The 15,112-nt window shown below is 43.7% G+C and overlaps 1 protein-coding gene across 1 annotated transcript in view; it reads right to left on the bottom strand.

The window, feature by feature from the left end:
- The window catches only part of dlgap2b (discs, large (Drosophila) homolog-associated protein 2b), a 55,884-nt gene extending 47,451 nt beyond the window's left edge, over window positions 1-8,433 (bottom strand). Inside the window, exon 1 of the mRNA XM_063001564.1 lies at window positions 8,262-8,433. The gene's annotated coding sequence lies outside the window, so the exon portion shown is untranslated. The remainder of the gene's footprint in view (window positions 1-8,261) is intronic.
- Between the last annotated feature and the right edge of the window lie 6,679 nt (window positions 8,434-15,112).

The following is a 15,112-nucleotide window of genomic DNA, read 5'->3' as shown; positions in this document are numbered from 1 at the left end:
GGGACCGAAGTGCTGCGGCGATTACCAATAAGAACTGAGCGTTGAGCAGTACGTGATTTATCTCGAGCTTTATCTCCACCAGCGTTAAACACTGCGCTCCGGTTTGGGTTCTGAGACAGTCGCGAGATGAAAGAGAAGCTCAGTGTAGATGCAGTGAAGCAAGAAAACAAGAGAATCCGTGATTTTAATGAGGCCGGAAACAAAAACCGTTTCTATTTAAACATCATCACATGAGCAGCACGTCTCTGTAAGCGGCTCGGTGTTCGACTCCCATCAGTTCTTAACTCTCCAGGACTCCTGTCAGCCTCCCCTGGTGTTATGTGTTCTCTTATACAGCAGGAATCTCGTATGTGGAACACTAGGACCAAACACGATTCTGAGCTTCTCTTGCTCTCACAGGGATGAAGAGTTTTGCGCGACCCCCCATTCAGTCGTATGCAATTCCCAGATTGTATTTCACCTGTACTGCTGCAGACCTACACTCCTGAGCTTTGACCGACCTCCTCTTTTCACCTGCACCAGACGGGTTCATACGGAGATCCGTATCGCGCACGGAGAGTCACACACTGATCTCCATTATCCCCCGTCTCTGTGCAGAACAGGGATGTAACGATCCACCACAAGACTGTTAATCACCGATTCAAAAATTCCACAATCCAAATCTGACATGTATAATGAATCAATATTCAAGACAGCGCTGGTGCTATACACCTGTTTGCCAAATTCGGGGTTTTTCAGCCAAATTGGGCTTAATTCAAGATTGTTTTGCATAGTTTGTACCTACCTGAGAAATATATGAACATTCATTATTTAGATAAATAAATGATAATCACAAATACAGGATTTTATTTTATTTTATAAAGAGAAATAATAAAAGGAAACTTTATCATAATTTATCTTCAATTTCAGTTAAAAAATCGGGGGAAAATCGTATCATGAACCGCATTGCATCGTGGGTAGAGTGTATCGTTACATCCCTAGTGCAGAACCATCAATCAGCCAGATTTTACATTTTCGGCACTTAGCAGACGCTTTAATCCAAAGCGATTTACAGTAGTGTGACAGTATACTGTCTAAGCAATTAAGGGGCAAGGGCCTTGCTCAAGGGCCCAACAGTGGAAACTGGCAGTTGTGGGGCTTGAACCAGGGACCATTCGATTACTAGTCCAGTACTTTAACCACTAAGCAACACCTGCCCTTGAACGTGCAAACTCGAGATAAAAAACGTCGTACATTTTAGCGAGATCTTCTTTATTTACACGAGTACAAGCGGCCAAAACCACAAATAAATAAACTGCACATTTAGACTCCTGCACTAGTGTCATAAATAATACATTAAAAATATGTTTTACTTCAGAAGAGGCTCAATTACTCCTGAACTCGTCCACACCACGTCCTCATTCAGTTCTGACATGTTTGTTGACGCCGTGTTACCGATGCGCCGCAGTTCCTCGCCGGTTCCTGTAGCCATCGCGGACGGATGCAATTTTCGACAGCGTACATGCCCCCCCTCCCCTTTTAAAAAAGGCAGAGCGTACACAGCGTGGCATCCAATGAGACGTTAGCGCATGCACGTTAGCACCGCGGGGGGTGAATTATCCCCAGCTGGAGGAAGAGAGGCTGAGAGGACTGAAAGTGTGTAAGAGAAGAGATTATGAAAGAGAATAATAAAAGCAGCGTAATTGCACATTAAACAGCAGCGCTGCATAAATAAGAGCGTTACGCAACCCAGAAAGATTTCTCAACTCCAAGATCAGACGCCCCAGAACGTCTACAAAACACACAAGGACCCCAGTGACTCCGAAAAAGTCAGAATCGTTCTGGTCAGACGGCATCAGCCCCCACAAAGAACATCAGACTCCAAAAAAGAGAAACATCAGACCCCAAAAAAGAGGAACATCAGATCCCAAGATAAAAGGAACATCAGACCCTAAAAAGGAGGGCATCAGACCCCAAGATAAAAGGAACATCAGACCCTAAAAATGAGAACATCAGACCCCAAAAAGGAAAACATCACACCCCAAAAAGGAGGAACATCAGACCCCAAAAAGGAGGAACATCAGATCCCAAGATAAAAGGAACATCAGACCCCAAAAAGGAGGGCATCAGACCCCAAGATAAAAGGAACATCAGACCCTAAAAAGGAGAACATCAGACCCCAAAAAGGAAAACATCACACCCCAAAAAAAAGGAACATCAGACCCCAAAAAAGGAGGAACATCAGACCATAAAAAGGAGGAACATCAGACCATAAAAAGGAGGAACATCAGACCATAAAAAGGAGGAACATCAGACCCAAAAAAGGAGGAATATCAGACCCAAAAAAGGAGGAACATCAGACCCCAAAAAGGAGGAACATCAGACACAAAAAAGGAGGAACATCAGACCCCAAAAAGGAGGAACATCAGACACAAAAAAGGAGGAACATCACACCCAAAAAAAGAGGAACATCAGACACAAAAAAGGAGGAACATCAGACCCAAAAAAGGAGGAACATCAGACCCTAAAGAGGAGGAACATCAAACCATAAAAAGGAGGAACATCAGACCCTAAAAAGGAGGAACATCAGACCCCAAAAAGGAAAACATCAGACCCAAAAAAGGAGGAACATCAGACCCTAAAAAGGAGGAACATCAGACCCAAAAAAGGAGGAACATCAGACCCCAAAAAGGAAAACATCAGACCCAAAAAAGGAGGAACATCAGACCCAAAAAAGGAGGAAAATCAGACCCTAAAAAGGAGGAACATCAGACCCTAAAAAGGAGGAACATCAGACCCAAAAAAGGAGGAACATCAGACCCCAAAAAGGAGGAACATCAGACCCAAAAAAGGAGGACCATCAGACCCTAAAAAGGAGGAACATCAAACCATAAAAAGGAGGACCATCAGACCATAAAAAGGAGGAACATCAGACCCCAAAAAGGAAAACATCAGACCCAAAAAAGGAGGAACATCAGACCCAAAAAAGGAGGAACATCAGACCATAAAAAGGAGGAACATCAGACCATAAAAAGGAGAAACATCAGACCCAAAAAAGGAGGAATATCAGACCCAAAAAAGGAGGAACATCAGACCCCAAAAAAAAGGAACATCAGACCCAAAAAAGGAGGAACATCAGACCCAAAAAAGGAGGAATATCAGACCCTAAAAAGGAGGAACATCAGACCATAAAAAGGAGGAACATCAGACCAAAAAAAGGAGGAACATCAGACCCCAAAAAGGAAAACATCACACCCCAAAAAGAAGGAACATCAGACCCAAAAAAGGAGGAACATCAGACCCTAAAAAGGAGGAACATCAGACCATAAAAAGGAGGAACATCACACCCCAAAAAGGAGGAACATCAGACCCTAAAAAGGAGGAACATCAGACCCAAAAAAGGAGGAACATCAGACCCTAAAAAGGAGGAACATCAAACCATAAAAAGGAGGAACATCAGACCCTAAAAAGGAGGAACATCAGACCCCAAAAAGGAAAACATCAGACCCAAAAAAGGAGGAACATCAGACCCAAAAAAGGAGGAACATCAGACCCTAAAAAGGAGGAACATCAGACCATAAAAAGGAGGAACATCAGACCCAAAAAAGGAGGAACATCAGACCCCAAAAAGGAAAACATCACACCCCAAAAAGAAGGAACATCAGACCATAAAAAGGAGGAACATCAGACCCAAAAAAGGAGGAACATCAGACCATAAAAAGGAGGAACATCAGACCCAAAAAAGGAGGAACATCAGACCCCAAAAAGGAAAACATCACACCCCAAAAAGGAGGAACATCAGACCCAAAAAAGGAGGAACATCAGACCATAAAAAGGAGGAACATCAGACCATAAAAAGGAGGAACATCAGACCCAAAAAAGGAGGAACATCAGACCATAAAAAGGAGGAACATCAGACCATAAAAAGGAGGAACATCAGACCCAAAAAAGGAGGAACATCAGACCCTAAAAAGGAGCAACATCAGACCCAAAAAAGGAGGAACATCAGACCCCTAAAAGGAGGAACATCAGACTATAAAAAGGAGGAACATCAGACCCTAAAAAGGAGGAACATCAGACCCTAAAAAGGAGGAACATCAGACCCAAAAAAGGAGGAACATCAGACCCCTAAAAGGAGGAACATCAGACCCCTAAAAGGAGGAACATCATGTAAATCAAAAGGTCACTGGTTTAGGCCACACTATGGCCAGGTTGTCACTGTTGGGCCCTTGAGCGAGGCCCTTAACCCTCAATTGCTTTGACAATAAACTGTCACGGTACTGTAAGTTGCTTTGAATAAAAGTGTCGGCTAAATGCTGAAAATGCAAATGCTTCCTCAATACAGGTGGAAAAGTAAAAAGATTCAACTGATGAACAAATAAATAAATAAATTAATTAAATATTAAAATCTTTAGTATTTAAGAGAAGTATTTGAGGGTACGTGTGGAGTTTAGCTTCACACTCACTGACACTCCAGCTAGTCACATCCACTCAGCTCACAGTGCTAAAGCTAATAAATAAACAAACACATAAATAAATTAACTTAGTCAAATAAAAATCCTCTGAAATGAGCCTGTAATAAAGTGATTAGCATGAACTAAACCCTTCTGAACAGCTTTCAGTATTAATAAACTAAAACTGCATGAGCTTAGCTTATTATTTAGCCATTAGCATAGCATGTGTGTGTGTGTGTGCGTGTGTGTGCAGAAGTGCTACAGAGGATCAGATTCATTCACACACTCACCGAATAAACCCACAGCGTGTAAAAATAAAACTACAGTGTTTAAATCACTTCTGGAAGTCAGAAGAACCTGTTAAATAACAATAAATAACCTGGAATGAACTGTGTAAATATTACAAAATAAATCAAAAAATAAACAAATAAAGAAACAAGGATGAATGAATGATTAAATTTAGCTTGTAAGGATGCGGTTATTAAGTTCACAAGTCACTCCTCACCACCACGGGGGTCGAGTATTAAGGAAAAAAGCAAAGCTACAGTGTTTTTAGCATTAGCATAGCAGCTAAAACAGTAGCTTGCTTTATTAAGAAAGCAACAGTTTTGCTCCTAATGACTTAAAACTGAGACTTAAAGAGAAGGAAAGTACAAAACATTCACATCAGACAGCGTGCAGGCGGCATCACTTCTGATTCCACTTCTGATTTACTTGCCATGGCACAGACTTGGCACCGGCGCAGCAGCATTCTGACCTCCCTGCGAACGCCCCGCTAATTGTGCATCACGCTTAGCGTAGCAGGATAAAATGTAAATGATGGGGCGTGATTCAGCGTTTCTGAAATGCCGAAATGGAAATCGTGCCCGGTGAGTCGGCCAAGTGTCGCCGCGTGGTCACAGATAAGTGGACACCGAGTCCGAGTTATTTCACTCTGCTAACGGACACGTTCAGATTAGCATCCGTCGGCGTGATCTCCACAGACAAACGCTAACGCCGATTTATTAATTCCTGGCTGTGTTGGTATTTGAACCCACAACCTTCTGGTCGACTGGATCACATTTTTTGCTTGTTTTTTTTTGCTGGTCACACCAAATCTGTGAATGGTGCACACTTTTGGGCTCAGTTAGCATTCTGGCTAAACCTGACTGGTACACTATATGGCCAAAAGTATCTGGACGCCTGACCATAAGCTCAGTGGACGTCTGGTTTAAAAACAAACAGAGTAATATTAAAACAGAGCGACCCTTGGTGTGATCTTTCCGGCTACAACAAGAGCCGCTCTTCTGGGATCAGGCTTCTCACAAGACTTTGAACTATGTCTGTGGGAATTTGTGCCGTTCCTTAGTGAAAAAGAGCTGACCTGTATGACTGGGTACTGAACAGGATTTTGTTTTTTCAAACGAGGGTTAAGGGCCTTGCTCAGGGGCCCAACAGTGGCAACTTAGTGGTAGCGGGGCTTAAACTGGCAACCTTCTGATTACTAGTCCAGTACCTTAACCGCTGAGCTATCACTGCCCGTTAGAACAGAACGCCTTTATTTCTCATATATACAGATACACGTACATACTGTATATATCTTCACGTATCACAGCTTGTTTGGAAGCTGGGGACAGAGCAAAGAGGGTTAAGGGCCTTGCTCAAGGGCCCAACAGTGGCTGCATAGCAGAGCTGGGATTTAAACTCTCAACGTTTCAGTTGATACCCCTAAGCTCTACCCACTAGTCTCCCGCTGTCCCTTGATGTTGGTCAATGTTGGCAAAGGAAGCCTCAGTTGCTGTTCCTGCTCATTCAAAAGATGCTCAGTGGGTCTGAGGTCGGGTGCACAGTCATGCCGGAACAGGAAAGGGCCTTCCCTAAACGCTGCTGCGCTGGGAATGAAACGAAGGAGTGACGAATTAATGAAGCTTCAGGAGAAAATCAATGAGAATGAATGAAAGATGAAATCAGAGCAGAACTGATACGGTCCTGTTACATCACACAGTGTTCAGCATCCGACGTTACTGAGCTTATTGCTAAGCAACCGCCATTTCTTTACATCACTCCATTCATCCATCCATCCATTTACTTACTCATTCATCCATCCATTCATTCACGTCAGTCTGGTACGGAGCCCCTTCGGGATCACTAACTAGATCAAATATGTGAAGAGCAAAACCTGTACCCACGGTTTAGTAATCCGTACCCACAGATTTATAAACTGTGACCCCCTGCACCAATCATATCATTCTTTTTAATACGTGTCACCAATTCTAAGGTTGGCATGGTGGTTAAACTGTAGATGTATCATCATGAATCACATGAATCATTAAATATCAGGGTTTTATATGTACGTATGTGGCCACAGATGCACTGAAATCTTAGAAGAACCAGCTGGGTATGAAGGGCACAGATTTACAAAACCGTGAGCACTGGTTTGCTAAGTTGTGGGTACAGTTTATAAATCAGTGGGTACAGTTCATAAATCTGTGGGTACAGTTTATAAATCTGTGGGTATGGACTACTAAACCGTGGGTACGAATTGCTAAACCGTGGGTACAGTTCATAAATCTGTGGGTACAATTTACACATCTGTGGGTACAGTTTATAAATCCGTGGGTACAGTTTATAAATCTGTGGGTACAGTTTACACATCCGTGGGTACAGTTTATAAATCTGTGGGTACAATTTATAAATCTGTGGGTACAGTTTACACATCCGTGGGTACAGTTTATAAATCTGTGGGTACAATTTACACATCTGTGGGTACAATTTACAAAACCGTGGGTATGGTTTATAAATCTGTGGGTACAGTTTACACATCTGTGGGTACAGTTTATAAATCCGTGGGTACAGTTTATAAATCTGTGGGTACAATTTATCTGAAACCTGTGGGACCTGGAATTCACTCACATTTGACAGGTGATCTTTTATCCACAGATACTGAAACAGCAGTAGCTCTACATCCACTTTATCCTGGTCAGGGTCACAGTGTGTCCAGCTTTCTTGAAATCACCGCACACAATGCAGTAACACACCCCCCGGACAGGACACCAGTCCATCTTGGGGCCTCGGCCATCCTTCCTCAAACACTGCAGACCGGCTGATAGCACCGCTGGGGATTCGAACCCTGATCCCAGCACTTTCTGTTTCTTGTGTCTTCAGCTCATTCGCTCTACTAGCAGGTAGGAGTTTCACCAGGAGGGGGAGCTAGTAACCCTGTACTCACACCCGTGCTTCGCATCAGTGACACCGTGTGACCTTGTTTCTTATTATTGTTTAATGTCACTACTTTCATTTATCCAGCCAAAAGCTCAGCGACATTCATACATTCACCCGTTCATGCCAGTCTGGAGGGTCACAAGCGCCTGTACCAACCACACACACACACACACACACACAGACACACACACACACACACACACACACAGACACAGAGAGATGTGCAACAAGATCACACACAATCACGACGTTCCCACACACCCACTGAGTGTGAGATACCTGTAAGCACCACACACACACACACACACACACACACACACACACACACACACACACACACACACACACACACGATCGATCTTCAGTACAAATTGTTCTCAGCTACCTGTAAGCACTGCACTGATACACACATGGTCAGCACGTTCCTCATGTTCCTCCATCCACCTCCATCTCTCCCCACCTCTGCACATCTGAGAATAACCCGCTCCTCAGCGTTTCCCTTCTGCCCCCACAGACCGTTCCTCTCATGCCATCCAGCAGGCATGCCCATCACTGCACCAATGCCCCGGGAGCTGGACGCGCACCGGCCGCTGCTTCGGTACCGGACCGTGCTGTCCGTGTTCTTACCTGAGCGTCGGTGTGTGTGTCGGACTCATTGGTACACACACATGCTTCCTCACAGCGAAGCGTTTACTCCTGTAATCCAGCCTCAACAGATGGATCCAGTCCACCGTGTCCTCGGGGGTGGGGGCTCCGGATCCTCTGCGCTCTGGATCTAATTCCTCCGGTCTCGGTGTGTGATGTGAATGAAGCCGAGAGGACGAACGCCGGCGCGCGCTTGCGCGTGTGTGTGTGCGCGCGAGTGTGTGTGTGTGTTTGCGTGTGTGTGTGTGTGTGTGTGTGTGTGTGTGTGTGTGTGTTTCCTCCACTGCAGCAGAGAGAACACATTCACTGCATGTTCCACAAAACCCGGATCCGGATCCACCGTCCAGGATTCAGGGGTCAGGATTCACTATCCAGAAGTCTGGATTCACCACGCAGGAGTCGATCCGCCATACAAGAGTCACGACTCACCAAACGTCGGGATTCACCATCTTAGAGTCATAATTTACCCCACACAGGAGTCAGGAGTCACCAAAGAAGAGTCTGGATTCACTATATAAGAATCAGGAGTCACCGCACAGGAGTCGATTCGCCATACAAGAGTCAGGACTCACCAAACGTCGGTAATTACCATCCTAGAGTCATAATCTACCACAGAAGAGTCAGGAATAACCATACAGGCATAATGAGTCACCACACGAGTCAAAATTCACTATGCAGGAGTCAGGATTCACCACACAGGAGTCAAGATTCACCATATAGGAATCAGGATTCACCACACATGAATTAAGATTCACAACACGAGTCAGAATTCACAAAACAGGAATCAGGATTCACCACACAGGAGTCAGGAGTCACCATATAGGAATCAGGAGTCACCACACATGAGTCAAGATTCACCACACAGCAGTCGATTCGCCATATAAGAGTCACGACTCAACACGTCGAGAGTCACCATCCTAGAGTCATAATTTACCATACAGTATTCAGGATTCACAACACAGGAGTCAAGATTCACTACACATCAGTAAGGAGTCACCACATAGGAGTCGGGAGTCACTCCACATGAACGAGGAGTCACCACAAAAGAGTCAGGAATAACCATACAGGCATAAAGAGTCACCACATGAGTCAAAATTCACCACTAGGAGTCACTACACAGGAGTCAAGATTCACCATCCATGAGTCAGGAGTCATTACAGAGTCGATTATCTCTTATTTCATTTTTATTTTTTAACACCACTTTATCCTGATCAGGGTGGCAGTGGGCCTGGTGTCCCTGGAAGCAATGCAGTAACTCATAATTACTTAGGACGCCAATCCATCTCGAGGCCTCAAGCAATAAGACGTAGCCTCATGACTGTAAGAAGACGCCCAACTGGCTGATAGCACAGATGAAGATTCTAACCCCCGGATTTACAAACGTCCAATACAGTTGAACACTTACGTGATTTAGCATGTTCTCTGGAACGGACGCCTTTATTTAACATAAAATCTCTTTTATTAAAATCACTCCTGATTCGTCGCTTTTATTTTTATCCCAGCAGGAAAATTCAGCGACTCTTCAACAGGCCGAGGAGGAAAAAATCGATATGAGTGAGAAATGATTCCTGTGAGAATCATTCCTGTGAGAGCGACGACTATTCTGAGCCAGACGTAAATCACACGATGATGCAAATAAAATATAAAAATATAAAAATAACCACTTTAGTTACAGGGTAAATATTAGATATAATATAACAACAATTATAACTTAATTGTTATATAATATTATATATACCGATCAGCCATAACATTAAAACCACCTCCCTGTTTCTACACTCACTGTCCATTTTATCAGCTCCACTTACCATATAGAAGCACTTTGTAGTTCTACAATTACTGACTGTAGTCCATCTGTTTCTCTGCATGCTTTGTTACCCCCTTTCATGCTGTTCTTCAATGGTCAGGACCCCCACAGAGCAGGTATTATTTAGGTGGTGGATCATTCTCAGCACTGCAGTGACACTGACATGGTGGTGGTGTGTTAGTGTGTGTTGTGCTGGTATGAGTGGATCAGACACAGCAGCGCTGCTGGAGTTTTTAAACACCTCACTGTCACTGCTGGACTGAGAATCGTCCACCAACCAAAAATATCCAGCCAACAGCGCCCTGTGGGCAGCGTCCTGTGACCACTGATGAAGATCTAGAAGATGAGCGACTCAAACAGCAGCAATAGATGAGCGATCGTCTCTGACTTTACATCTACAAGGTGGACCGACTAGGTAGGAGTGTCTAATAGAGTGGACAGTGAGTGGACACGGTATTTAAAAACTCCAGCAGCGCTGCTGTGTCTGATCCACTCATACCAGCACAACACACACTAACACACCACCACCATGTCAGTGTCACTGCAGTGCTGAGAATCATCCACCATCTAAATAATACCTGCTCTGTGGTGGTAACAAAGCATATAGAGAAACAGACGGACTACAGTCAGTAATTGTAGAACTACAAAGTGCTTCTATAAGGTAAGTGGAGCTGATAAAATGGACAGTGAGTGTAGAAACAAGGAGGTGGTTTTAATGTTATGACTGATCGTTGTATACAGAGGAGTCACCTGTTGCAGTTGGATGTGATTAGACGTGGTTTGGAAATGAACGATTGGGTTTATAACGATCTAAAATTAATTCTACATCATCAGGACGTGAACAAACCAGGTCTGAGGAACCGTCTGTGGATCTCCACCATCAGTGGACAAGCATTTAGAACAATATCTGATGCTGCGAGCACAAGAACCTCCACCGTTTTAATATGGGAGACTCTTGGCACGACCGCGATCCTTCCTAGAGTTTACCATCTGGCCAAACTGGGCATCAGAGCAGGAAGGGTTTTGGTCATGGAGGTAAGAAGGAACCCAACGCTTACTCTAAAACACTCCTGAAGTCCTGTGTGGAGACGGGAGAACCTGTTAAATAGACAACCATCTCCAGAACCCCATAAACCAGGACTGCATGGAAAAATGACTAGACAGAAACCACGGGTGACCGAAAGGCGTACGGCAGACTTTTGGAGTTTAGTAAACAATATAGCAACATGATTAGACAGACAAATAGATAGATAGATAGACAGATAGGTAGATAAATAGACAGACAGACAGACAGATAGATAGATCGAAAGACAGATAGATAGATAGATAGATAGATAGATAGATAGATAGATAGATAGATAGATAGATAGATAGATAGATAGATAGACATACAGATAGGTAGATAGATAGACAGATAGGTAGATAGACAGATAGATAGATAGATAGATAGATAGACAGACAGACAGACAGACAGACAGACAGACAGACAGATAGATAGATAGACAGACATACAGACATACAGATAGATTGAAAGACAGATAGATAGATAGATAGATAGATAGATAGATAGATAGATAGATAGATAGATAGATAGATAGATAGATAGATAGATAGACAGACAGACAGATAGACAGACAGACAGACGGACAGACAGACAGACAGATAAATAGATAGATACTTTATTTTTACTGAAGGAAATTAAAGACAAAATCGTCCATAAAGTCCTGGTGTATGGAGTTCTTTCAGAGACGGAATCTTAGCAGGATGAACAGGAAGCCTGAGATGAACTGAGGAGGCTCAAACAAAACCCAGACCTTAAAGACAAGAGCTTCAACTAAATATAGAATACATGTCTAAATACTTTTGAGAGTACAGCCATTACACACGTTTGGGCTGAACTGGAATGTTGACTGTGACCCAAGCCTCCTCAGCTATCAGAACATGTGCTCACAAACCCTCTTCTGATCAAACACGTCCACATTTTTACAGAAACGCATCCCATATTAGCAGAATAGGTGTAAAGATTGCTCATGCTCAGGTGTCCACATACTTTTGGCGTACACATCGCGCACACGCTGTCTTTCTGTCTCCATTAAATTCAGGACACGAGCGGTCGAGCAGAAGTCCGATAGTTGTGTTAGTAACTCCATCTAGTGTTGGATTGCACACACTGCTCTGTATCAGGCAGAATATCAGAATGAACTACAGGACATGGCCAAAAGTATGTGGACACCCGATCATGAGACAGATAGATAGACAGACAGACAGACAGACAGACAGACAGACAGACAGACAGACAGACAGATAGATAAATAGACAAACAGACAGACAGACAGATAAATAGACAGACTGATAGATAGATAGATAGATAGATAGATAGATAGATAGATAGATAGATAGATAGATAGATAGATAGATAGATAGATAGATAGACAGACGGACGGACGGACGGACGGACGGACGGACAGACAGAATTAAATAAAGACAGACAGACAGTCAAATAGACAGACAGATAGATAGACAGATAGATAGGGCCTGGGTTCGATTCCCCGGCGGGATGACCAGGGTGTAGTTTGCCAACACACAAAGGATCGTATCCATACCCAATCACGTCTGTGTAGATGCCCGGCCCGGTGATACCACCGTGGGGGCTACCAAAACGGGTCATTAGTTTTCTAGCCGTACCCGAGGTCTGGGTTTGAGCAGCTTTCTTACCTGCTTCCAGCTTTCCATCAAGAAGAAACCAGCAGTGCATACAGAGCTTCCATGGGAGAAACTGCAAAAAATATATATATATTAGCGCTCTTCATCTAGAGGCTTCTCACAAGACTTTAAAGCGTGTCTGTGGGGATTTGTGCCAATTCAGTGACAATATGACATCATTTGTATGGCTGAGCACCAATGGTTGGTGTTCCAGTTCATCCCAGAGCTGTTGAGTAAGGCTGAGGTCAGGGCGCTTGTAGTTGGAATAGTTTGGCACACTTTGGGTTCCTGTCTCCTCCCGTGCTGGGGGAGTTGGACTGGTTGGTACAAGTCGCCCCCCCCATGTGTGATGATTAACAGCCCACCCAAAAGTGTTTCTGGCTGGACGACCAGGATGAAGAGGTCAACTAAACTGAATATATGATGGAACGTCCTAGAGTTGGTCAGCAGGGTCACGTAATCACACTGGCTAAAACTGGACCTTAGTTTAGTGAGAGAGATTCTCCGGGTGATCCTACCTTCTTCACTGATGTCATTCCACACCAGGGCGTCTCCTACCGTCCATCGGTGGTTATGAAGAGGAGAATTTTGACGGATTTCTGACGCCAGAGGGAAAAATGCTTCTCACATTAGAGATCCTGATCCTGCAGCCATGTTTACATTCGGCTCTGCTCTGCACCAGCATCCCGGCTCTTTTCCTGCAGGGCTTCTTCCTCCTCCTGCTGCTGCTGAAGCTGCTGAAGCTAAAGGACGTCACGTCGCCTGGAAGATCTGACGCCTGCCTCTGCCCGGCTCGTCCTGACTGAACGTGGAGGACCGAGCTCCATGTTGACGTGGCGTAAATCTGCACCGTCGGCTGTTTAAAGCCCAGCGCTGCTGTTCTCAGCATCCCACACGTCCATCCTCGACAGAATCGGCTCTCCCACAGCGCTGGGCTACATCCAAGCGCAGGACTCTCTCACGCAGAACCAGGTGCCGAGCACTCTGACAGCCGGATTTTGTTTCTACCATCTAGAGCTGCTTATAGATGCAGATTTAGATAACACATCCTGCTTGTTTATTTTAGACCAGTTTGAGGTACACAAGTGGCTCACATGACTTCTGAATATATCTGCAGTGTGGTGCTAATAAAAATAAAGATGTATGAAAATAAATCAGTAACACCCTCACATGCTTTCGGCTTCAGTTCCTACACATCTATGCTTTATTTTTACTTGATCTCATACAAAGATGAAGTTCACACCTACGCGTCGTCTCACTGCTGAGAAAATAAAAGCAACTATTTTTTTGGCTGCACAAGGAAAGTAAAAATGTCAGTCCTTCGCAACTTTTGAACCAGTCAGATCACTGCACGGGTTTGAATCCTCCAATCAGATGTGACACTGGGGCTGGTTTTATACTGAGCACTAGTAAGAGTTCCTCAGACCTCAGTGACGCCTCGTCTCAACAGGAACGATGATCTCTCTGTTTGCTGCTCTTTGTTTCCTCACAGCTGGTGAGTTAGATTTTTATTTTCATGTGTTCATCAATAATAATGATTCAGATTCATTTTTTCATTCCACTAACATGATTTTTTACTTTTGTGTTTCATTTTTCAGTGGAAGCTTCTGACATCTCTGAGGTTCAGGTGCAGACAGTGAGGAGTGGAGATGATGTGATTATACGATGTGATCTGAACTCGTTTAATGGAAAAATAAATGATTAAATCTGGTTCAAGCAGAGTTTTGGAAAAGTGCCTCAGAGTCTAAAAATAAAATCTAGGGGTGTTTATGTATTTCGTCAGGAATTTAATAATACACGTTTTAATATTATAACAGATGATAAAGTGTTTAATCTCAGCATCACTGGAACTAAAGAAGAGGATTCAGGAACCTTTTACTGTGCAGAGATGGTGAATGATGGAGTTGATTTCATATCTGGACGTATTTTGGTGGTTGAAGGTATGAAGCTCTACTCTCCAAACATGCTCATTACTAATTCCAGTGTGAATCTGAAGTCAGAATGATGTATAAATCTGCATTAATAATTCATTTTAAAGCTGACGAGAGGAAGAACAGAGAACCTCTCAGACTCCGGTGTTCAGAACACAGTGATGGGTGTGAGAAGATCTCTGAGGCTGGTTCTCCTGAACACAGCTGTAGCTTCACTTTACTCAGGAGGAACCTTCAATCTTCTCATGATGGAATATACTTCTGTACTGGTGCTGCACGGGAGGAGATCCGGAACAGGAAAAGAATCAGCATGTAAATGGACTTACAGTGGAAAAAAACATGACCATAAATAAAACTGAAGCTCCTGTTACAGGTAAGATAATAGAATTTTA

This window comes from Trichomycterus rosablanca, chromosome 9, assembly GCF_030014385.1.
Source record: "Trichomycterus rosablanca isolate fTriRos1 chromosome 9, fTriRos1.hap1, whole genome shotgun sequence".
Lineage (NCBI taxonomy): Eukaryota > Metazoa > Chordata > Actinopteri > Siluriformes > Trichomycteridae > Trichomycterus > Trichomycterus rosablanca.
Note: the sequence above shows the minus strand (reverse complement) of the source record. Positions and strands in the feature narration are given on the sequence as shown.